The following is a 23,436-nucleotide window of genomic DNA, read 5'->3' on the forward strand; positions in this document are numbered from 1 at the left end:
GAGAAACAACCAGGAGAGTTAGCTTGTTTGTCATTGTTGCTAATGATATCAGACTGGTTAACCAGCAGCCACAAAGTTCTGTTAACTAGCAAACAAGATGACCAACAGCTACAAATGGACATTATGACATGAATACTTCATCTCCATGAAAGAAAGAAGAAGACGTCAGATAATGTGAGTCAGATACAGCTTCTCTCTCTCTCTCTCTTTGGTTGTTAATGTCATCTCTGATGGTTAAATGTCTCTGTGGCTGTTGACTATATTTTGTATATCGTGTATATAGATAAGAGTGTGTAAGTCAAATATTTGATACATGCATTAATACTTTCTGATGTGAACCTACACTTTTAGATCTGTGAATGTTTTTAGTGTTCAGTCTTTCTTGTATTCAACACTGATCTGTTCCTGTATCACATTATAAGCTTTGTGCTACTTTATATATTTCTGTTTACTAAGAAAATACATAAGAAACACATGTAAATCATGTGATATGTTGTCTGTTTTTGATGAGAACATAAATCTGTTGTCACAACAGAACAATACTATAAATCTGAATTTCACTTTGTTGGTAAAATGACACATTCAGAACCACTGCAAGGCTAAAATGAGCACTTCTTTGTTTAGAAACAATATGCTAAATGTATTAAAGAAGCAGCTTTTTCACCACTCAGGTTTTTGTTTTTGAAAGCAAATTGTTTTATTTGCATATAAAATTGCCCCCCACCCCTCTGATTTCATCAGGTGGGGGGCGATGATATAGTGTGATGCGGTTTGTTGTAAGATTCCATGTTGGTTTTCCTCCTGTCCTCCCCAATTTTTTGAGTCACCAGCCGCCACTGATACACACACAATACTTGTTAGTAGATCAGATCACTGTTTGTTTGGGTTTGCACATGAGATTTGTTGACAATAAAAAAAATATAGAAAATCACCAGCTATATCCTTTAATCCCAATAAGAATGAAGAGAAAATAGTTTTTGGTTTTACTCTCCTCTCTCTGACTATTCATATACAGATATTTGTGGTGTGTTTGAAGCCTGTGGACATATTGGAAAAAACCCAAAGAACTTAAACTGCATAAAACTTACATGTCATAGATGTACTGTACATCATGCATTGTTACATGCTCCCCCCTGCTGGATATGATGTGCATTACATTTGACATTCAACTCATAATGTCATGTGTTCTCTCTCAGGCGGCCGGACCAACAAAGAGGGGGCAGGAATGAGGCTTGCTCTGTTTTTCCACTTCCCAGCCTTTGTATGTTACTGTCATGCTTCAGCTTTTTCCTTTGTTAGTCTTTTGTTTATTTGATGGGTCACGGCTTTATTTCTGATAGGTTTAGTTTTCATGCTGGTTTAGGTTAGAGAGCAGAGTCCAGATCCTGAGACCCTTTGTGGGTTGCTCTGGGTGTTTTCCCTTCTTTTTGTTCCTTTTGGTCTGCTCATCAGCTTTTGATAGTTGTTGGTTTTTGTTAATAAATTGGTTTGACTTTTCTGATCCTCCTGACTCTTACATTATGTTTGGGCCTTCTTTGAAATGAGCTGTTTTAGAGGGTCGTAACATGTATACTGATGGCATTTCTGAGGAGCCCACTTTATCCTGAGAGAGTTTGCTTATTTGTTAAAATCAAGATCGCACAATATGACCATAAATGGATCAGTGTTTCTCTTTTTTATTTTTTGCTTTCCAAGCTCACTGTGCCTCTCCCTGTGGTTTCTCTTCACTCTCAGCACTCTGCACATTGAATATGTTTGTCTAAACCAACCTTTTATTATTCAGTGTTTGTGTCTTTAAAAAACTCCCTATTTTAATTTTACTTTTAGGTGACAACAGGGACTCTAATGTTTCTTTCTGCATATTGATCTCAGTCTGGTTTCCCACACATGCTGTATCCGTCTCCTTACTGTATATCTGTCCATTTTCTCTCTTTGGTAAGTCTTTCAAAGATATTTCCAGATTCACTGGTTAGCTGGGGCAGTCCTCATGAGAGCCAGTTTCATCACAGTTTGATCCTCTTTATGACTGCACTTGAACAAATCTTTAAAGTTCTTGAAATCTGGATTGACTGACCTTCATGTCTTGAAGTAATGATGGACTGTCATTTCTCCTTAGTGGCGCCATTCTTGCCACAATATGATTTACTACAGTAGTGGAATAGGGCTATTTCCTGTATACCATAACTACCTCAGCACAACACAACTGATGCTCTCAACTGCACTAAAAGGGCAAGAAATTCCACCAATTAACTTAGTGTCAAGAGGAATTTTGATTTTTGGATCGAAAAGGTACTCTTTGTAAAATGTTCTCCTCCTGGACATTTTGTTAACGCCACCTAACTGTACTGAGTATATTAATATAAGTATTGAGCCACGGAGCTCGCGCTTCCCGCCCATACACTCTAGGTTCCCCATGCTGCCTTCGGGACCTCACGGAAATATTACAATTATCGAGTGTAATACATAAATGATCATAAACGTCAACAACAACGGTCTCAAAAACACATATATTACTATGATATGTGAGATGTCGCATTTATATGCTGTAAATAACGTATCCCATGTCCGTTTCTGATGTTCACTATGGAGCAATATGGTAGGTTTGTTTTTGTAATACCGTTTATATATTCCGTAGTTTATTATTTGATCCATTACATGTCTGGTCTATTTTTTTCATTTCATTAATTCATTTAATTTAATCCGTATTAAGTTAGTAAAATCTGCACCAAAAAATTACTTTACATAGGTCTATTATCCTCTGTAAGTAAACGTGAGACAAGCTTTTGATGAAGACAAATCTTGGATGGTGCACTTGAATGCATCGTCATCTTTGACCGTTGGGAGCAGATTAACGTCACAGACGGAGACAGAGAAATGGATCGGGATGCGGTGATTTATCGGGTCGACGACGACCAAATTAGTATATTTAAAGACAAATAAAAGAAGAAAATACTGAATGAAACTGACATGATCGGGCTGGTGGAGTACGGCTCAGCTGGTAAGCCGACAAGGGGAGGATGGCGAAAATACCCAGCAACTGTAAGTTACTGGTAGTGAGTGGTGAGTAACTGTTAACTTAAAACTTGCTTAACGCTAACGTTACTTTGACATCATACCAGCTAGCTAGTTAGATGCTAATAGCTGTAACGTTAAGTCGTATGCTTTCATAAGTACATGAATTGGTTGTTTTTTTTATTTGCTACGTTTAATTAATTGTTCGGTGAAATCATTCCTTGCATAGCTTTATCTGTGAATTTAGCACGGTGTAACGTTACGTCGACGTTAATTTAACGTTACTCTGTGATTCGCACAACGTTATCATTAACGTTATCATTAATTGTAAGTACAATTGAAGACCCTCAGAAGGAAACTCAAAAGGCATATTTTAACTTAACCTACCTGTTATACAGCAGTAGAAATTATTTCTTCCACTTCAGTATACTCTCTCTCTCTCTCTCTCTCTCTCTCTCTCTCTCTCTCTCTCTCTCTCTCTCTCTCTCTCTGTCTTTTCTTTTGAGTATATAACTACAATAACGTGTCAACCCAACCGGTCAAGGCAGATGGCGTCCGCCTAGAGTCCAGTTCTGCTTGGCGTTTCTTCCCGTTAAAGGGGAGTTTTTCCTTGCTGCTGTCACCAGGGGCTGCTCATGGAGGAATGTTGGGTCTCTGTATATTAAAGAGTTCGGTCTAGACCTGCTCTATGTGTAAAGAGTCCTGAGATAACTTCTGTTATGATTAGGTGCTTTATAAATAAAACTGAATTGAATTGAATATACGTGAACAGTCGCAGTTCAGAAGCAGATAAAGCTAGGACAGAGTAGAACTCACAGAGTGAAATACTTTCCAAGTTAGGTTGAGAGATAAATTGGGATGGGAACTGTATTCAGTGTTACTGACCAATATAATTTATACACCCTATTAAACTAATGTTAAAATAAAGGGCCAGATCACTTTTGGGTGAGAGGGAGGCAAAGATCATTCTGCCAACACATAAGGCCTTACCACACTGAGGTTAAAGTTGAGGCCAGGTTACCATAGCAACATCTCTTTTCATTAAGCCATTTTGACAGTCAACCAAGAATTTTAAAGATGTTCTAATTCTGGGTTGTACATTATCATAGAAGAATTATTAATACTTGAAAGTGAATAACATTTAATTTACCTATACAGGTATAACATAATACTTCCATCTCTTATTACAGAAGACTCTGCTCACATAAAAACATTGGAGAGGAGGTGGCTGGAGCAGGTAATCTTTATTGGTATTTATTGTGTAGTTTTTGTAGTTCCTGCTGTAGGTTTACTGGTGCTGTGTACAGATACAGACCTGCCAAACAGTGCTGAACTGCTGTGATGTATAGTGATAAACAATGTAGCTCATCCTTAGTGCTTTTAACTTCAGTTGCTAAAAGTTAATCTTTGGTCTCAGTGTCTCTAAACAACCCCTTGTGCAGAAAGTGCAGAAAACATTGAAATCTAGTTTCAGAACAACTGACTTAAAATGTTAATGAAGTACTCTCCAACCAGTAGATAGAAGTACTGTGCCAGAGTGCAGTGATATTATGCATGGACATCCACTGTGTTTAGCTATATTATATTATATTATTATATTAAATCTCACAAGGCTGCTACAAAATATGCACACATGCTTTTACACAAATTAAACTGGTCGGTTAACTCGTATTGCCTGTAACCCACTGACAAGGTGCAAAATTAACTTTTTTGTCCACCAGCCAAATAGCTAGTCAATGTTCAAATTTTACCAGCCACTCAATAGATTATCGCTGATTTTTTGGCTGGTGATTGAAGCAAATCTACCAGCCACTTGCGTATTTTACCAACATTTGTCTGGTGGTTGGCGCTAATTTTGTGCCTTGCCCGTTAACCTGTATTGTGTACCTGTATGTACCAGGGCTCATCAATCCTGCATGCCATTGTTTCCCGTCCAGCAGTGGTGTTACATGTTATAGTTTTTAAATGCATGATGGCAAATGTGATCATTTACAACATGAGATACAGTTGAGTTATGGTTGAAATAGGGTCGGATTGATAAAAATCATATAAATGCCTATGGCTGCAGATTTGTGATGTGTGTCCATCCTAACAATAATATAATCTCACTGAGAAGCTTTTTGTGAATTTGTTGAGTTTTTTCTAATTATTTGTTATTCCATGTATGTAATCTTTGTTCATTGTATTTCCAAATTTTGACTTCTTTTCTCCAATCTGGCATGTATCAGGTAGGTGTTGAAATTGAAATAGTCCTTGTATTTTTACAAAACCTCATCATTATCCTGAAACCATTTACAGTGCTTTCCTCGTGTGATATGAATCTTATTTTCTTTCTCAATATTTGTCTTTCTATTTTGACAGCTCAAGTGTAAGGGCGCTTTCCAGGCACTGCAGAGGCAGACATAAAGGCTCAGAAGCTTAAAGACCTGAGGGTTAAAAGCTGGAGTCAGAGGTAAGCTTAATTCACCAATAGTTACCTTGGTACAGATGCTTTAAAGGTCCAGTGTGTAGTATTTAGTGGCATCTAAAAGAACAGACTTGGTAAAAATTGAATAGATTATTTATAAGTATATTTTAATTAGTGTCTAATCAGCTGAAAATAATAATTATGTTTTCATTACCTTAGAATGAGCCCTTTAAATCTACATAGGAGCGGGTCTCCCTCCACGGTGGCTGCCATGTTGCATTGCCATGTTTCTACAGTAGCGCAGAACGGATAAACCTAATACTGGCTCTAGTGAGAGCCTTACATGTTTTGTATTGTGAGTTTTTGAAACCAAAATTTGATAAATCATACTTATTTAGGAAATCACAGGAACGTAAATTGTCATCGTCAAAGAAACAAAAACATGAAGAAGCTAAACGAAATTGGGACAAGGGACAGCATAAAATGAGGATAAACCCAGATGGAAATCCCTGATGAGAGAAATGTTTGCAGACTGATGCCGAAGTTTCCTATTTTCTGCTGGACAGGTAAGAGTGCAATGTATATTTATTTTGCCCCGTTGCTAATGGTTCAAAACCTAGATGATGTACAACGTTTATTAGCAGGACATTAGTTTCCCTGAAAAGAAATGCCGCCATGTAACGTTAAATATTAGCACACTTTAGCTTCAATTTGTGCCTCTCACAGAGCTGGTGGTTTGATAAGAGACACAGGGAAGCAATGTCGTGCTAATAACCCAAAGATTTATTCATTTTCTGTGGCAGTAAGATAACACATGGACCAATAACTAACTAAGATACTTAGTGCTGGTGATGTGCTAAAGACAGTAAGTCAGAGTAATGAGTTAGTGTGAAAGATAAATTGAGGAGAAGTCTGCTCATCACCCGGTTAATACATTCTGTGAATATTTTTCACAGTGCTCCATAATTTCATTGTTTGCTCCTAATTTGTCATTTAGGAGCACATGTACACATTGGGGGGCAAAGTTAGCTTATAGTCCAACACAAGTAACGTTTTCCCTGTTTCAATGTTGAAAAACATGTAATTGCTACCAGAGTTTTAATTTTACATTCATCAGTTAGAAGTAGAATTTTTCTGTTATTTATTTTGGTGTGTTTATCCAGGCCAGCCAAGGCTCCCAGCATCTTAGGACATAACATAATGTATTACAGTGGTATGTGACTGTATAATAAAGCACTTATTTTCTTGATGTTGCTGTTGTTTCTCCAGCTATGAGAGAGGTCCTGTAGCATCGATGCATGGTATTGCCTTTATCTTCATCCTAAAATGACTGTGTAATAGGTCAGGGGTATTTCACCATGTGCCATTGATGACCAGGAGTACATAGGTTTTCATTACAACCAAAGCCAACAAAAGTTGATTTCACTGAGTAGCTACTTGTTTCTGACTGAAAGTGTGTTAATCAATGTTGTTGGGATGAAAATCTGCATACTGTCAGCCCTCCATGGAATACAATTGAAGACCCTTGACTGAAATTATTATATATGTTTTGTTTCTCCCCTCAAGGCAGTAAAGATAAAAGGACAGTCCATTCACCTCAACTGGCAGAAAGACATCAACTTTTTTTGGTGATGTTGTAAGACAGCAAACACAACCAAGCAGTTTCTGGCAAGTACACAACATATATATAAATATGATCTCTAATCGCAAGTTCATTCATTTCTATGTGATGGGACTTTTTATAGTGCTGTTTTATTTTTCTTAGGCACTATGGCAGTGTTGTCAAACTCATTTTAGCTTAGGAGCCACATGGAAGAAAATTTATTCCCAAGTGGGCCGGACTGGTAAAATCATGAACTTCAGATTGCTTTCTTTGTTTTACTTTGGTCCAAAATAGAACAAGCTCATTCTGAAAATGTGACAAAACAGTTAAAAATTCTGAGGAAAAAAACGGTGCAATTTTAAGAACACAGTGCCTCAGTGATTGGAACTTAGACTTTGTCTCAGTGTATTTATAAAGCTATTCAACTTTAAGTCACAGCCTATCTGGGATTGAATGAAATACAAATAAATATAAGTGCTTGTGCGTGAGCCTTGAGCGCAGCTTTGTTTTATTGATGCTAATTGCAGAGAAAACTTGCTCACAAAGATATGTGGTTCCAAACATGCATAACACTTTTACAGCAAGGGCTGTCAAGTTGGGGTAACCTGGCAATAGATACCAATAAAATGTGTCCAAGCCAGCTGCGGCAAATTTGCCCTTCAAATCTGAGTCACACTGCATGTCTATTATTACAAGTTGGATGTTGACAGGCAGATCAGAGGCATTCACGGTGAATGCAAGCAAAAAACTGTGCCGTCTTTCTCCAGTTCACCAAAAATCTGAAAGCGTTGCTCAAACTCCCGCAATAGTCCCGTAATTTTATCTTTGAACCGCTTCATGTCCACAGCATGTTGGGTCGCGCACACATCTTTCAGACAAGGAAAGTGAGCTGCATCACCACCTGCCAGTTGGGTCTCCCACAATGACAGCTTCAACTTGAACGCACATATGCTGTCATAATACTGCGTGACAATTTTGTTGTGGCCTTGCAGTATTTTTGTTCAAGTTATTCAAGTGCTCTGTAACATCCACCATAAATGCAAGGTCCTGCATCCATTCTGTGGACTGAAATTCTAACACTGGTTTGCCCTTTTTTTCCATGAACTGTTCAATTTCCTCTCATAAATCAAAGAAACACCTCAGTATAGCACCTCGGCTTAACCATCTTACCTTGGTGTGGTACGGCAGGCCATAGTTGTGGTCTTTCTCTCTGACAAGGCTAACTGACGGGCAAACTGACGGTGATTCAGGCCTCTGGATTGGATGAAATTAACAGTTTGGATGGCCACCTTCATGACATTATCCATCTTTAATGACTTGCAACACAAAGCCTCCTGATGCAGAATACAGTGAAAAGTCCAAAAATCGCGTCCTCCATTTGCAGTCTGCACTGTCTCTCTGAACATTGTCACATCACCTACTTTTTTCCCGATCATTGAGGGCGCACCATCTGTAGCCAGGCTGATGGTTTGGGACCAGTCCATTCCGACCCTGTCCAGCGCACCGACGAGTGCAGTGAAAATATCAGCTACTGTTGTAGTATCCGTCATTGACACCAACTCCACGAACTCGGTGACAGTCAACGTGTCATCAACTCCGCGGATGAATATGGCCAGTTGCGCAACATCTGTAATGTCTGTGCTTTCATCAACTGCAACTGAAAAGGCAATAAATGACTTTGCGCTTCAATTGACTATCCAAATTCGCCGAAAGATCAAAAATCCTGTCTGCAACTATGTTTCTTGTCAGGCTGATATTTGCAAAAGCCTAGCGCTTTTCAGGGCACACAATCTCCGCAGCCTTCAGCATGCATGTTTTCACAAATCCACCCTCACTAAATGGTTTTGAAGCCACTGCTATTTCATTAGCAATAAGGTAGCTAGCTTTCACTGCAGCGTCACTGATTTCTCGGCTATGAGTAAACACAGACTGCTGTTTCTTCAGACCCTCCAACAATTCATTCACCTTCTCTCTTCTCTGTTGTCCTTGAAAGTTGTTGTATTTGACAGCATGAAGAGTCTCATTGTGGCGACGAGGGGTTATATTCTTTCAGCACTGAAACATGCTGTGAACACACCAAACACACAGTTTTCCCATTCACTTCCGTGAATAAATAAGAGGATGTCCACTTTTCATGGAACACTCTGCATTCTGCGTCCACTTTTCTCTTTTTTGACAGAGACATTTTGGGGCAATGAGGGTGCCAAAGCACATAATGTTCAAAGTAGAAGACATAGTAGGGCAGGCAGCACGACAAGGTAGCTCCGGACTAGCTGTACTTCCTTGGCCTACTTGCTCAGCCCTGGTATAAACAGTTTGCTTGCTTAACAGAATTGCTATTGCGACATCCAGTGGACACATTTAGAACAGCAGTTTCTTTCATTGAAAAATTTCAGCTCATTTTTATACTTTGCAAAATCATCTCTAACGAGCCGGATTAAACCTGATCCGGCCCGCGGGCCATACGTTTGACATCCCTGCACTATGGGTTGGCATTATTCACCATGTCTGTGATATTCGCACCCGTCATATCAGAAGTATTGCAGACACAAGTCAGGAGAGGTCTAGGTAAGTCATACACATCTGTTTGCCTATGTAGCATATTAACTTACCCTGTAAGTCCTACTCCTGGTTAAACAGCACTATTTTCACATGTACAACTAAAATGTATGAAATAGTAAATTAACTCTATGTGTAATGGTACTGTGTTCCACAGAAGCAGTTTTCCCTGCAGCTGCTGCTCTACACACAGCTCCTGGAGCAGATGAGGAACAGCAGTGCCAGTGAATCATGGGTGTTGTACCTGCCCTGAGAGCATCTTCATCCAGAGCAGTATATTGAATACCTTTGGTGTGGCTTTGGTCTGACCCTTGTCAGCTATTATATGTGCAGCAATTTGACCGCTGGAAGGTGATCAGATAAGTTTAATCACACTGCTTTTAGTGTTCAAACAGACTAATGATTTGATAGATTATTCTGTCTTTATCAGAATCAACTCTGAAGAACACAGAATAAGCTGTCAAAATGTTTGTGTTTGAACAGTAAAAGCTGCATGTTTATCCTTTTATTGTCCAGATTGAAAAGGATGTCCAAAAATGTTTCTGTTAAATAAAAGACATTTATACTACTGTTTGGCCTCAAATCACGAGGTCACACAGAGAGGGCCTACATGTAACCTGTGAGGCCTGACCACGAGGTGCTTTATTCCTTTGTTTTCCCCGAGACAAAGGAATAGCGCCAAAATGCTGCTTACAGACAATGGGAGTCCATTGCAAACTTCATTTCCAAGGATGCTTTGCGATTTTCACACCTCAGCAGGGAACAGTCAACATACAGTCTCATTGGCAGAGATGCTCCTGCACAGCGGAGCGTCCTGATGACGCAGCCGTGACATCACCGCCCCTTTAAAAACTGAACGTGCCCTGAAGCACACGCATTTCCTATGTCACTGAGTTAGGGGTAACTTCTGTTCCTCTGAGTTAGGTCGACTAAAGGGGGTACCCCACGCAGGTGTTTTCCCCTCATCGAAGACTCCCCTCACTGGACGAGACGAGACTTCGCCCGTGTTCACCCGAACACATTCCCGGATCCGAGAGAGACCGCTGCTGCAACCGGCATCCTCAAATTCCCTCGAGAAGGAAGAAAAACTTCTTCACCGAGTTGACTCTACTGTTCTCTCCGCCATGCCGCTGAGAGCCAGCTGCCGTACTTTTGACTTTACTGCTGACCGTGCGAGAACGGCCACCGTCTGCATCCGAGCCCAGGACAAAGCCGGACATAAAGACGGACTACACACACACACCCTGCTCGCTTTCTGAAGCGACCAAGTAAGAGGCATAAGTCTGGGCAGAGGCAGTGTTAATTGTGTGTTCTTATCAGCATCAGTTGCTGTTGCTTAGCATTTAGCTTTTCCTATTGTTTGTTGTGTTGTTTACGGACCGCTGAGTCCATTTTTCCTGCTCTACTCTCTAGTATTTTAAGTTTGCTGCCTGTTTAGTTGTGTTCACCACGCTAGACCGTTTTGTGTTTGTCCCGCTTGGGACTACTGCTGTGTTTGTGCCATCGTGAGGGAGAAAGTAAGTTGCTTTGTCGATCAGAAACCAGACAACGTGCGTCACAGACTGCCGTCTGTATGCGCACTGTCTGTGGACAAAGGAACTGTTTCTCTTCCTCTCACGATCGCTTTCTCTCCTTCCTCCCTCTCTCTTCCGACTAACACATACACATGCGCGCACACACACATACACGCACCGACATCTTTTGCACATCTGATGGTCAGATAATGTTGTACAAAGCTTCGCTTTGTCTTTCCTTATCCGCCATCAGACAAGTGTGTTTTTCACAAAATTGGGTGAGTGCAAGACGCCGACCACTAGACGGCGCCATCTTCCTTCTGTCTAACCAAGACACCGCCTTATTTCTGCCATCTGGTTCTCGCGCGATGTGACTTCCCCTCATAGTCACGTCTGCGTCGCAGAGTGACGACGTCATCACGTCAGGCCCCGTCGCCATCTTGTCTCACACACACACACACACACACACACACACGCATTCCCCTGCATGTGTCCAACCCTGTACATAGCTGTTGTGTTTTGTTTGGTAGGATTAGATTTTAGGATTGTTGTTTATTGAATGAAGCATTTGTTAACCTTGTTAATTTTGCTAAGTTTAATAAACAATGTTATATCTTTAAAGAGAATTTCTTCTGTCATTATTGTGTGTAATATTGTGAAAAGTGACTGATTGAAGGAGTCAGAGCTCGAATTCACCCTTCTTTGTTCACCCTTGAATGTTGATATCTCTCAGATATTAACATTCTAGGTGAACTCCCATTTATGAGACTACCTTGTTTGGTTATTGGTCCCGGTTTCCGGGTGGTGCCCCGTATTTGTTAATTCACTTTAATAATTCTATTAATTGTTATAATTAGTTAATTATCTTTGATAATTGATAATTATTGCAAACAATCAACTATGTTCCTCACAGATCCAACAGTAGCTAAGGTTGACAATATCTTATTTTCATAATTCATAATTATCTATGATAATTATGAATTATTGCTAATAACCAAACGCACTACTGCCCGTCCCAACACTACAAATGTCATTATTCTTAGTGTTGTTTTTTATACTTTTATTTTGTGGTTCATACTAGTAAATTACAGTTTATATAACCTGAAGTGGTAATGAAAATGAATCCATAACATGTTCTACAATGCCCTGTTCTGAGGATCAGTGGTATTCAAACTTCACTACTGTCTTATGTTGCTTTATAATATATAAATAATGAAAATATAAATTAATGGTGGAAGTGGTAATGACAATGTACTGACTGCAGGGAAGTACTGTCATTGTATAAGTATATATTAATATGTATATCATTGCAATAATTACGGCATCTACATCTGATGAATATCTTTTCTTTGGTAACCTTGCAAATTGAAATTGAACAAATGTAAATATATAAACAAAAAGTTTAATAATTATCCAGAAAATATATAAATATATAATATATAACGTTCCAGAGGACCTGGAGGGAAACTCAGAGGCCAGATGTGAAACCAGTGTACTGTCTTTGGAGGACCAGGGAACTTGTCCCTGATCCTCCAAACACACCAACTGGGGATGACAAGTCGGTTTCCCTGGCCTAAAGAGCCATGCTGTCAATAGATGAAATGTCTATAGGCAGCATAACGGTACTCCTGGTTGTCATCCTCAGGCTTCCTGGTTTGGCCGAATACTGTAATGTCTCCCGGTACTGCCTGTGAATGCATAAAAAGCCTTCTTCAGGGCAGTACTGGCCACAGCATTTCCTCTCCTCGTCTGTAGGCATGTCTGTACAGTTACTACAAGTACACCATGGTACCCCTGGCACTTCAGCAAATAGTGGGACACCATGCCTGCACTGATGCATCATCAAGGCATCAAAAATGAACCCTGGCTGCCTCTGAAGCAGTTCACTGGTGAGCTGCCTGTGCTCCTCCAAGGTCATCTCTGCAAGAAGTCTCTGAAAAAATAAAACACAGGAAAAACACAGATAAGGCTTTATAGGTTGTAAGTTTCATGATATCTTGGAAATATGGTAACGGTAGTGCAGAATATGGTTTGTAGCCTGTCAAGCGTTCCCAAACATGTCTACAACAAAATATTGCTGCATGATACAGTTCCTGTATAGTATTTATATAATCATTCAGTAGTGTTGCTGATGTTTTCAGTAGCCTCTTTTATACAGAGAACCGGCATTATAGCCATAAAGAGGATCGGCCTTTGCTTTTTTACACTGAACCACACAAAGCCAGTATAAAGCCGCCTCCATGTGTGGTTTTACAGCATGCCGGCGTCGATCGAGATCAGACTGATCAGAGCTGTAAACTCTGAGGGATGACAAAGACATTATTAAGAGACGGGGAGAACATTTCTCCTCGTTTGATAACATAAAAAGGTAAGTTAGACTTTTCTGTCAGCTTCCCGACTCATTTTAGAAAAGATGAGAGAAAAAGAGAGAGAGAGCAGCTGTGGTCGAGTGAGCTAGAGGGTGAATGAAGAGAGGGAGCGCTAGTAATGTTAGTGAGGAAGCTGGTGAATCAGATCAAACCTCAGTCGCTTCCCTTCGGTCCCTTTGGAGGGTTTCCAGCCTCTTGCCTTGCTTTTGAGGTGCCGGTGTTTGCTCTCCTCCCTTGCCTGGCCCTGCCTGCAGCAGCACCGCTAACTTGCCCTCCTCCTCTCCCCCTAACCTCTGGTACTTGACTCTGCAAAAGGATAATAAAATATGTAACATTATCCTGCCAACGCTATCTTGCTATCAATAACACCTAATGTTAGAATAAAATAACTGTAAGTTTTGTCTAGCATTACATTGCTAATGTTAGCTTGTATTACCAAAACAATAAAACACTCATAATTGCTATCTTACTTGTGAGCTATAACCTTTAGTATTATAGACTAAACAACTAAATACATATTCACCTCATCGCTTGACTTGTTAGAAATGCTCGAAGTTGTCGTGGACGATGACATCTTCAGCAAATAGCTTCTTGTACTTGAAGGCCACCATAGCTTCTGGAATCTCTCCAAAGTGTTAGGAAGGGGAGGGGTGAGCGTCAGATTGCTTCAATCTAGAACCTCACCGTTAGAGGCCGCTAAATACCACACATATTACACACTGGACCTTTAATCATAGTGTCATCATTGGTTCCACTTGTCATTGATTTATTTCATTCCAAAACGATGTGAGATGCTAGAGTTTTCTGTAGATCAACATGAGGTATTACCTAACATACAGTGGGGTTTGATTAAATACTGAACTCATCAGAGGACACACTCTGGAAGCATTCTCTATTTATACTGTGTACTGTGTCCTGCTCAGAGGCACATGAACCATTTTTACTGGCAGAATGCATTCATATTACTTATTCATTGTTTATTGATATCCTCATAGTGAATTCATTATTTGATAACCCAGAATATGATCAGGGTATCTTTTGAACACTGGAAATGGTTTATTGGGCTAAATGTTTCAGGGAAAAATTAAATTATGTAACTCATATCAAATCTGACACTCAGGAATTTTCAGCCTCAGATGTGACTGAATGGAAATGAGGACAAATTCTATCAAATATAAATGTGTTTAAACTGTTTCTTGCTGACAGACAGACTCTCCCTGACTTTAATTTTATCTATAGTAACAGTTAACGGGGGAAATAACAGATCATGAAAAGAAAAATCTTTCTAATAAATGAAGAAAGTTGTTTATGGTTCTTTTGTTGATCAGACCGACAATTAACACAGATTTTTAACTAGATAAATAAAATCTAAAACTTGGGAGTGATACATTTGAGTTTACTCTGTTATCTGTTTTCACTCCGGTATGAAACTGCAGTGATGTATCAGATCAGTCCGATCAGCTACAGCGTCCAATCAACAACCGATATCCAATAAGGGGGCGTGTCAGCTGGTAAAAGACTTCCATGAAGGCTGCTCTCGTGTTTCCTCACTTAAAACTCCTCCTCGCTCCTCGTATCTCAGAGGAGAAATAGGAGACCTGGGACAGCCTTCAAGATGGCAGACCAGAACAATTTCTGGTTCAAGCAAGGATTGAGGAGCGAGGAAAGATCAAAGAAGTGTTCTAAAGTGTTTTGCGCTGCAGTATTGATGAATATTCAATTTTGTGTTCTAAGGGCTTTAGGTGTGGCTGGTGCTTTGCAGCCTGCGCCTCCTGAAGTAAAGGAATTTGGGGAAATCTAATTCTGAGTTTTTACATGCAAAAACTCACACTTCAAGTCACTGTTGCCTATTTCACATTAAAGCTTATTTCACATTAAAGCTGTAAACACATCTTTTCATAATGTCCAAGCATTCATGATATTTCTGATTTAATAACGGTCCTGTAAGCTTGTATCATATTTGTAAAACCATTAAAGAAACAGCTGAGCAGTTTACATGATTCATGATAAGTCAAATCTTCTAATAACAAACATTAACCTTCATATTAACACTTCATGATGTCTAAGCATACAACCTTCATTAGTTCAACTTTCTCAAACTATTTACACATCTTAAACCATCTACTGAAATAAAGTTTCATACTATAGTGAAAAGAAATAAAGTTAGGCGACACTTATGTGATTAGATTACTTTCAGAAACATATGTAATATAAGTTTACATAACTTACTTCATAATATAAAAGCATTCAATGTGACTATTGTTTAACAATAAAAGAAACTTTAAACTTTTAAACATTATATCTTTACATTCCTATTACTTCAGAATCTTAATTCATGCAACATTACTACTTATCTAATTTAACTATTAAAATATGATTGTCTATGAGGTTAATAGATCACAAGTTAAACAATTGGGTGATTTTAAAATACAAATACATGGTTATCAAACATTCATTAACTCCTCACATAAGAGAATTTAACTCTTGTCAATAGAGGGCAGTATTGTCACCTGTAGTATAAAAGGTTAATAAAACCTAAGTCTTATATCTGTTTAGTAGAGAAGCATATACCTCTGAAAGTTATACCATTCTTCTTTTATTTACATGACAAATAACATGATATAAGTTACATAATGATTAGACATTTAATTTACATGAATTTCAGGTTTGCCTCAGATTTGCAGGGAGGCTTCACAAAGTCATCAGGAATGTGGGTTAGTTTTATGGCTTTGGTGATAAGAGTCTTGCTCCATCCAAAGTGGGAGTTGTTTTTCTCCGGTCCAAGTGGCCTTTTAGATCAGCTCATGCTTTTAGTTTGTGTCATAATTCAACTTATTGAAATGGTTTCTTAGGAGATCTTTCTGAGTCTGTTGAGCACCACTGATCAAATCCCACTTAGAGGGTTACAAAGGTCAGTTCTGCAGGCCGAGGGTCTGCTCTTACAAACTTAGGAATCCAGGGAGTCTGTCCCTTATTTTTCTGTAGAATCAAAGATTAGTTAACGCAATTAAAGAACAAGCGGTTGTCCTCCTACAAGTGTAATCATGGATTTAGTGTCTGCAATAGTTGATCATGCCCAAGAAGGAGCACATTTCAGCTTTTGTGTGAGGAGGAGGCATTGCAGTCAGCAGTTTGACTCTCTCTGGAGAGAGGAGGCAGTGGCCATTTTCCAACAAGTAGCCCAAGTAGGAGACTCTCCACTGACAAAACTGCAACTGATGCAGTAACAAGTGATGTACTGTGTCTTTTCTCAGCTGGACACCTTAAAAGGACAATGGAGTCAGGTTTACAGGCTTTTTCAGAAGGGGATGCCAACAGGAGGTCATCTGTGTACTGAAGCAATGTGCTACCACCAGGGAAAACAAGGTCATCAACGTCTCTTTTCTCTGCGGTGGCATAAATAGAAGGACACTCAGTAAAGCCCTGAGGGGCCCTGGTGAATGTGTATTGCTGACCGTCAAAGGTGAAAGCAAAAAGATATTGGTTTTCAGGGTGCAATGGGATAGAGAAAATGGCCGAACACAAATCCATAACTGTAGAATTTAGAATTTGAAGGTACTTAGGCCAAAATAGAATTTACATCAGGTACTATGGGTGTGGCCGCAATTACAATTGAGTTAATTGCTCTAAGGTTTAAGCACCATTCCCCATGTCTGCCAGCTTTTGGAACTGGGAGTATTGGTTCGTTGCAGGGGCTGGACGTAGGTATTAAAACACCTTGTTCTAGCAGTGAGTTAATTGCAGGCCAAATTCCTTGAGTTGTGTCTTGAGATAAACGGTACTGCTTTATTAGTGACAAAACTGCATTTGGTTTTACAGTGACTTTGTGAGGAGGAGCTGAAGCTAAGAACCCTACATGATTTTAATGCAGAGCCCATAAAGTTGCAGGTATTTCAGCTAATTCTAGAGGTGGCCGAAATTACAATGTTGGATCAGGTGAAAAGCACTGAAATGAAGATGTTAAAGGTCGTGACCCTGGCAAAGTCAACATCAACTCTGTGTGTGAGAGGGAGTGCAAACATCTGAGCGTTGCAGTGAGTGTGAGCCTTATCAGCTAGCCTCTGTACCATGAGAGATAAATCAACAGGCTGGAAGGATGGAGAGAGAGCCAAAGGACTCTTTAATTTTCTAAAATTAAAAGTGTAACAAAAACAAAAACAGGATTTTTAAGCTTTTTCCCACTTTTTTGAATACAAATACAACTACAAATAATTTTGCTGCCTCAACAAATACAAATACTGGGCTCTATGCACATCCCTAGTGGCGATGGTGGCTGATGACTTTGGATGAGACTGACAGCTGATGAAGTAATGGAACTGATGATCCTGCAACTGGAACTGATGATCCTGCAACTAAGACTGGGCGGAGATGGGGAGGTGGAGGTGCGCACATAACAGCTGCATGCTAGACTAATGCAGAGAGAGAGAGAGACATATTTAAAAAGACAACAACCAGATGATAGGCTAACAATGAAATTGTGTCACTGTGCTATTGGATAGAAGTGATCAGCTGGTAACAACTGAAACTCAGACTACGCCCCCAGGCATTGACAGTTTGCAAACAGAGTGAGCATGCATGAGAGATGAGTATGACATAGTGGTGTGAGCAATAGAACTACAGATGGCATACAAAAGATAGTCTTCCTGATTGAACTTTCACTAAGCTCCAAAAAAACATATCAAATTCCTGTAGTAAAAACTGATAATAAATATAAAATACTACTCTCAAATATAGCATTTACATACATACACATACAAGAAATGTCAAGGAGGTGAGTGATGTAGCACCCCGGGGTGTTTCTGTGGGTAGGTTGTGGAGATTGCGTTAAAGATATATGTAGCTTAATCTATCATTTCATTAACAGTCAATGATTCCTTTATTAAGTGTGTGTGATTATTACTTTGTGTTGTGCTGTAGTCTGGATGTGCATGACTATTTGATTTTAATGCAGCATCATACTTTTAACATAATACATGTTACATTTTTCAAACATATGCAAATAAAAACACACCTTCACATCATATGATGCAGCTGCTGTAAATATTATATAACAGCATATAAGTTTAAAATCATGAATTGTCTCTGTATGTTTCTTCAGTAAAACATGAGCGATAACATTCCTCTGAAGAAAAAGAGAAGTGTTTATGAGAAAGATGACAGTTATATAGTTTTACTGCAGGGGGCAGAGTAGGGGTTATGATACATGCTGGTAACTCAATGATGACTGACCTGTGTGTGTGTGTGTGCGTGTGTGTGAGAGAGAGAGAGAGCTAAGCAATGTTCGACTGTTGGTAACAATGCTCAAAAGACTGCAGTCATGTTATTATTTATTTATTTATCTTAAACTGGTCCTGTGTATGCTTTTCTCATCTCCTTTTGTCTGAAACTGAAGGTTTCTGAATGTAACATTTAGTAAATTGTAACTGATACACTTACATCTCTGCAATGAGCATATTTCTGAGAGTCCATTTTCAGAAGTACTAAAAAAAATGGACCAAATAACGTAAGTGTGTGCTTGCTGGTCATTTAACATCTTTGCTCAGCGTCATTAAAAAGTAGACTAACGATTTCAGGTTTGCTACTTTACCTCTGATGAGTGGAGCTTGTTGCAAAACCTTTACACATTTACAGACACTTTGACAAAATGATGTCATTTATGTTAAAATACAACTATAACATTAGCTATTATTTATTAAGGAATTTCAATTGCAGTTTTTTATTTCTTTTTGGTTAAACAACTTGTGACTTTATTGCAGAAACCAAATAAATAAACAACATAGAACAAAACATTGCAAGGAGGGTTCACGGTTCAACCAGGTTCACTGTCTTCTTCCATCAGCCAGTCAAGGAACCTGCAAAAGAGCTGCAGAGTGGCCTTAAACCTATTTTGGTTGTTTCGTGATGATGTGAAACTATCATGCTGTTAGTCGACCACAGTGAGTCTATTTCAAACAGCTCTCTTCATGTGAACAGCGTTCTCAGACGTGTGAACAGATATAGCAAATAGGTGGTTTCTCTGTTCCACTATAATAAAATTAAACACTGATGCTGTGAGTTAAGTTAATCTAAAACTGGCTCAACATATCATCTAACTGAACTGAAGAAAAAAAACTGGACTAATGAGTGTACATGAACTTTGCTGCATTTAACTATATGTTATATCTAATATACAAAATCTACAATTCTTTGTTTCAAATCCAGTTTAAACCTCTTGAAAGTGCATGTGTCTGTGGCCACTTCATTCAGTATTAATGGACATTTATTGCTTTGTCACAGAGAAAACACAGGATACAAATTTAAAAGGTTTGATGTAAATGTAGGATGATAGCGGAGTACAAGTTTGTGCTGTTTGCCATTTGTAATGAAAGTAAAATTTCAAAAAGTAAAATCTTCAAAAATTGACAAATACAAGTTCATAAATTGTCATTTCTTCTGTTAGTACAGCACAACTTCAGGTATCTCTCCTCTTCTACTTCTGTAAGACAGAAAATGCAATATCTCTGGTAAAATATTCTTAACCCAGAGCTCACTTACTCAGCTTTTCCCTGAGCTTTTGCTCATAAGCCAGGCCTTCTTCAGTGAATGGAACATGCTCATGTTACATCACATGACCGAAATACACAATTTAGGCCACGTGGAGACATCTGAGCAAGTCTCATTCGCTGCAAAAGACCATGAAATATGCTTTTAAGTGAGTTTGTAGTAAATAAGTGAACCTTGAGTTTTGAATGTCTCAGTTTTGAGGGTTTGCAGCTTTTCTTTGTCTGATATGAGATTAAACTCAATATTTTGGGGGTTTGGATTGTTGATCATAAAAAAGCACACAATTTGACAACATCACTGTAGGCTGTGGGAAGTTGTGAAGGGCATTTCTTTACATTTTTTGACATATTATGGATGATACAATTAATCTATTAATCGAGGAGACTACAGATGGATCAGTCAATTGAGAAAACAATACCCACTCGGTTGTGACATCTTCAAAGTGAATGTGATAGGTTTCTAATCAGTTTTTCACAAGAACTTGACTCAAAGTGCTTTGACTTGCAAATAATTTAATACACTTTTAAAGGTAAAGACTGAGCCTGGAGCTTTGCACTGACTCTTTTTTAGATAAAGACTGAAAAATTCAGTGATGGATTTTTGATGGACACCACTTGCATTCACAGTAAGAGGATTCACAGGTAGAGGAGCGTAATAAGGTGTAACATGGGATATTTGAGATCCCTTCTAAAGAGTAATCAGTAAAATAAAGACAAAGTTGCTGCTGAAGTCCAGAAATACCTACAGTCTTACCTGGATGGGTGAATAAAGAATCTCCTGCTCCGTTAAACTTTGATCTGTGGGGTTCTGGGTCACTGTGGAGCTGGATAATCCTGATTCTGCTTTGGAAACAAATGGAATTTGTGTTTCATTTGTGTTGGAAAACAACATGTTAAGACACAATCCAAAAGGCAAATGTCAATGAAATTATCTGAACAAGTTCATGATTGCCACAGTAATCTTTTATGATTCAACCATCTTGACCTTTCGTCTAGACAAATATCTTCATGTCAAAATCTTTTTTTCTCTATTTATTTGTTCTATCCAGCACTTTCATGTTATTAGATGCATTAAAACTTTGAAGCCTTTTGGAAATTCTGGCAGAGTCAGTAACATTTGTTTTTCTAACCTTTTCTAAGCAAATATCATGTCAGCATCTGTTTCATTGTACTCATACAATCTTGTTTTGGCTTCAAGGTATAATTTGTGTTTTTCTCTTGACAATCTTGGACTGGTTTCACTCTATAGATCTAACACATGCAAGCTGAGATAATTTCTTCTCTTAACTTATCAAAAGAAGCACCAAACTTGCAACCATGTGCATGTGAGAAGAACACAGGACTCATACATTTCTCTGCTATTTGCAAGGTGCGAACATTAAATACAAATGTGTGATCTATGTGTAAGCAGAGCTCGCAAATCACTTTTGTGAGACGGGCCTTGAACAGCATCATGTCATTATCACATTGACCAAAATACAAGTAGAAACGCTGTGCACAGTTTGTTAAGTGTGACTTGTCTTGTGCTGTCACACAACAGTGCGAGACTAAACTGTTAATATTGAAATATGAAATATGAATGTATGTTGCAAATCAAAATGGCAAAACAAATTCTTTAAAAGTTGCCCTGACAGAGTTAATGCTCTCAAAGTCCTTATTTAGTACAATATGTCCTTGGTTTTTAAATGTCTTTTACAATACTGAAAATATTTTGGATTAACTGTAAATGATCATTACTGTCATAACTGACAGTTAGAGTCACTTTAGGGTCAAATTACCCACAAAGGAAGTGTATATGTGGACCTTTGTAGTCACATATGGGACGTATCAAATGAAGACATAATTTTGAAATGTCTGTAGTTGTGCTAAAATAAATGAATTTGGGGATTTTAAAGATTTTGAAAAGACAAAACAAAACATACGGACCAGCTTGGAGAGCTTGTGGAGTCTCATCTAAGTTCAAGGCAGAGTAAACAGGTTGACGTGAAGATTCATCTTCATCTAAAGGAGAGAAACATCAGTGAGACAAACTCACAGATCATCTTAAAGTAGCACATTATAAATATTTCTGCTGGCAGGATGAGGGGACCTCTCTACCTTTTTGTATCTGTGGTTTTCTTCTGTGGTTTGTGTCACGGCTCAAATTATCAGCAGCACCTGCAGTGTCTAAATCTAAACAACACGTATGAGACACTGAGGTGTTAAGAAAATAATTCACACATCAGCACGTCTCAACCTTTACTGGTAGCAACATCTCAACTGTCACTTTCAACATGAAGAATAGTGAAACTAAACAACTCTTCTCATTATTTCAACATTCTGTTTTTACTCGATTTAAGATGCTGAAAGTAGAAATTGTCTCTGAAAATGAAGAATATATATGTGCATATAAAATTCCTCAAATCCTCCAGAATATAAACGCACATCAAGTTAATGTAAAATTTAAATAGAAAGTCAAGTAAACCTTTGTCTCGTCTCTGTTTAATGGTCATGACTACATACGTTGCACTGCTTGGATCATCTGCAGTGTCGTCTCCAAAGACTGAAACATAAAAGAAAATGTTTGTAAAAAAATGTAAACTACATTTAAATTATTATACACTGAAGTAGAAGTTTGGCAGTTCGACAGGTACACAGCTGTAGATAAATATAGAACATTAACATCCTCAAAATCAAGTTTAATAATATTTAATTTACTGAAGCTTAAAAAAGAGTGTTTACTCTAAAAAAAATTATAAATCAAAATGGTATTGTTTGGTACTAATGGAGCAATCTGGAGTACAGTGACAATAATTACCATCCTCACCTATTTGATTGTGCTCACTTGAGCCTGATGATGTCTTTGAGGAAAAGCAGAACACCGCTGGAAGATAGAAAAGGAAAAATAACGACAAAAGGAAATTAAAGTCTGTTATTTCAAAAAACAATTCTGTGTAGTCTTTCCTGCACGCTGCACAAATTAGTACAATTATGTAAACTGTACACAAATGTAAAAAAAAAAAAAAATAAGTAAACACAAATGTACGTTAAAACTGTAAAAGGACATTTTTGGTTAGTCGATGCATTTTACCATCCTCAGGTTATTGTACGGCTAAATACTATTGAATTTCCCAAAATACAAAAAAACTGTACTACATGGAGGAAGACAAACATGATGTATTGTGAAGTTTTTAGGCTAATGATTTGTACAAAATGATATTAAATAAATGTTTAACCCTCATAGTAATTTTGTTTTTTGTAAATATACATATATATATATATATATACATATATATATATATATATATATATATTTACAATCTGATGGCTTGTGGCTCTTTTGGAGGAAATTCTTTTATATGATGCCTTTTACACTTTTGTCTTTAACTGGACAGTTAGTATGCGCAGCATTAGTCACCATTACTGATCAGATATTACAACATAACGTTAA

General features: G+C 38.3%; 1 protein-coding gene and 3 long non-coding RNA genes across 7 annotated transcripts in view; 2 read left to right on the forward strand and 2 right to left on the reverse strand.

Annotated features, from left to right (window-relative positions):
- The window catches only part of LOC122974137 (butyrophilin subfamily 3 member A2-like), a 95,189-nt gene that overhangs the window by 52,720 nt on the left and 19,033 nt on the right, over nt 1–23,436 (forward strand). The gene's annotated exons all lie outside the window — the stretch shown is intronic.
- LOC122974296 lies at nt 2,666–7,718 on the forward strand. Of its 3 annotated transcripts, XR_006400292.1 has the most exons (5): nt 2,666–3,060; nt 4,203–4,249; nt 5,374–5,464; nt 5,818–5,985; nt 6,986–7,718. It is a non-coding gene; the product is annotated as an uncharacterized LOC122974296 (long non-coding RNA). The 3 variants fall into 3 exon arrangements; XR_006400290.1 differs by lacking the exon at nt 6,986–7,718 and having other exon boundaries at nt 2,667–3,060; nt 5,818–6,887; XR_006400291.1 differs by lacking the exon at nt 6,986–7,718 and having other exon boundaries at nt 2,667–3,039; nt 5,818–6,887.
- LOC122974345 lies at nt 7,131–10,030 on the reverse strand. Its single transcript, XR_006400356.1, has 3 exons — nt 9,666–10,030; nt 9,293–9,300; nt 7,131–7,141 (listed from the first exon to the last, which is right to left on the reverse strand). It is a non-coding gene; the product is annotated as an uncharacterized LOC122974345 (long non-coding RNA).
- Nucleotides 19,180–22,960, reverse strand: LOC122974324. The gene is made up of 5 exons (XR_006400329.1): nt 22,813–22,960; nt 22,104–22,548; nt 21,933–22,007; nt 20,761–20,846; nt 19,180–19,939 (listed from the first exon to the last, which is right to left on the reverse strand). It is a non-coding gene; the product is annotated as an uncharacterized LOC122974324 (long non-coding RNA).

Source organism: Thunnus albacares, chromosome 22 (assembly GCF_914725855.1).
Source record: "Thunnus albacares chromosome 22, fThuAlb1.1, whole genome shotgun sequence".
Classification (NCBI taxonomy): domain Eukaryota; kingdom Metazoa; phylum Chordata; class Actinopteri; order Scombriformes; family Scombridae; genus Thunnus; species Thunnus albacares.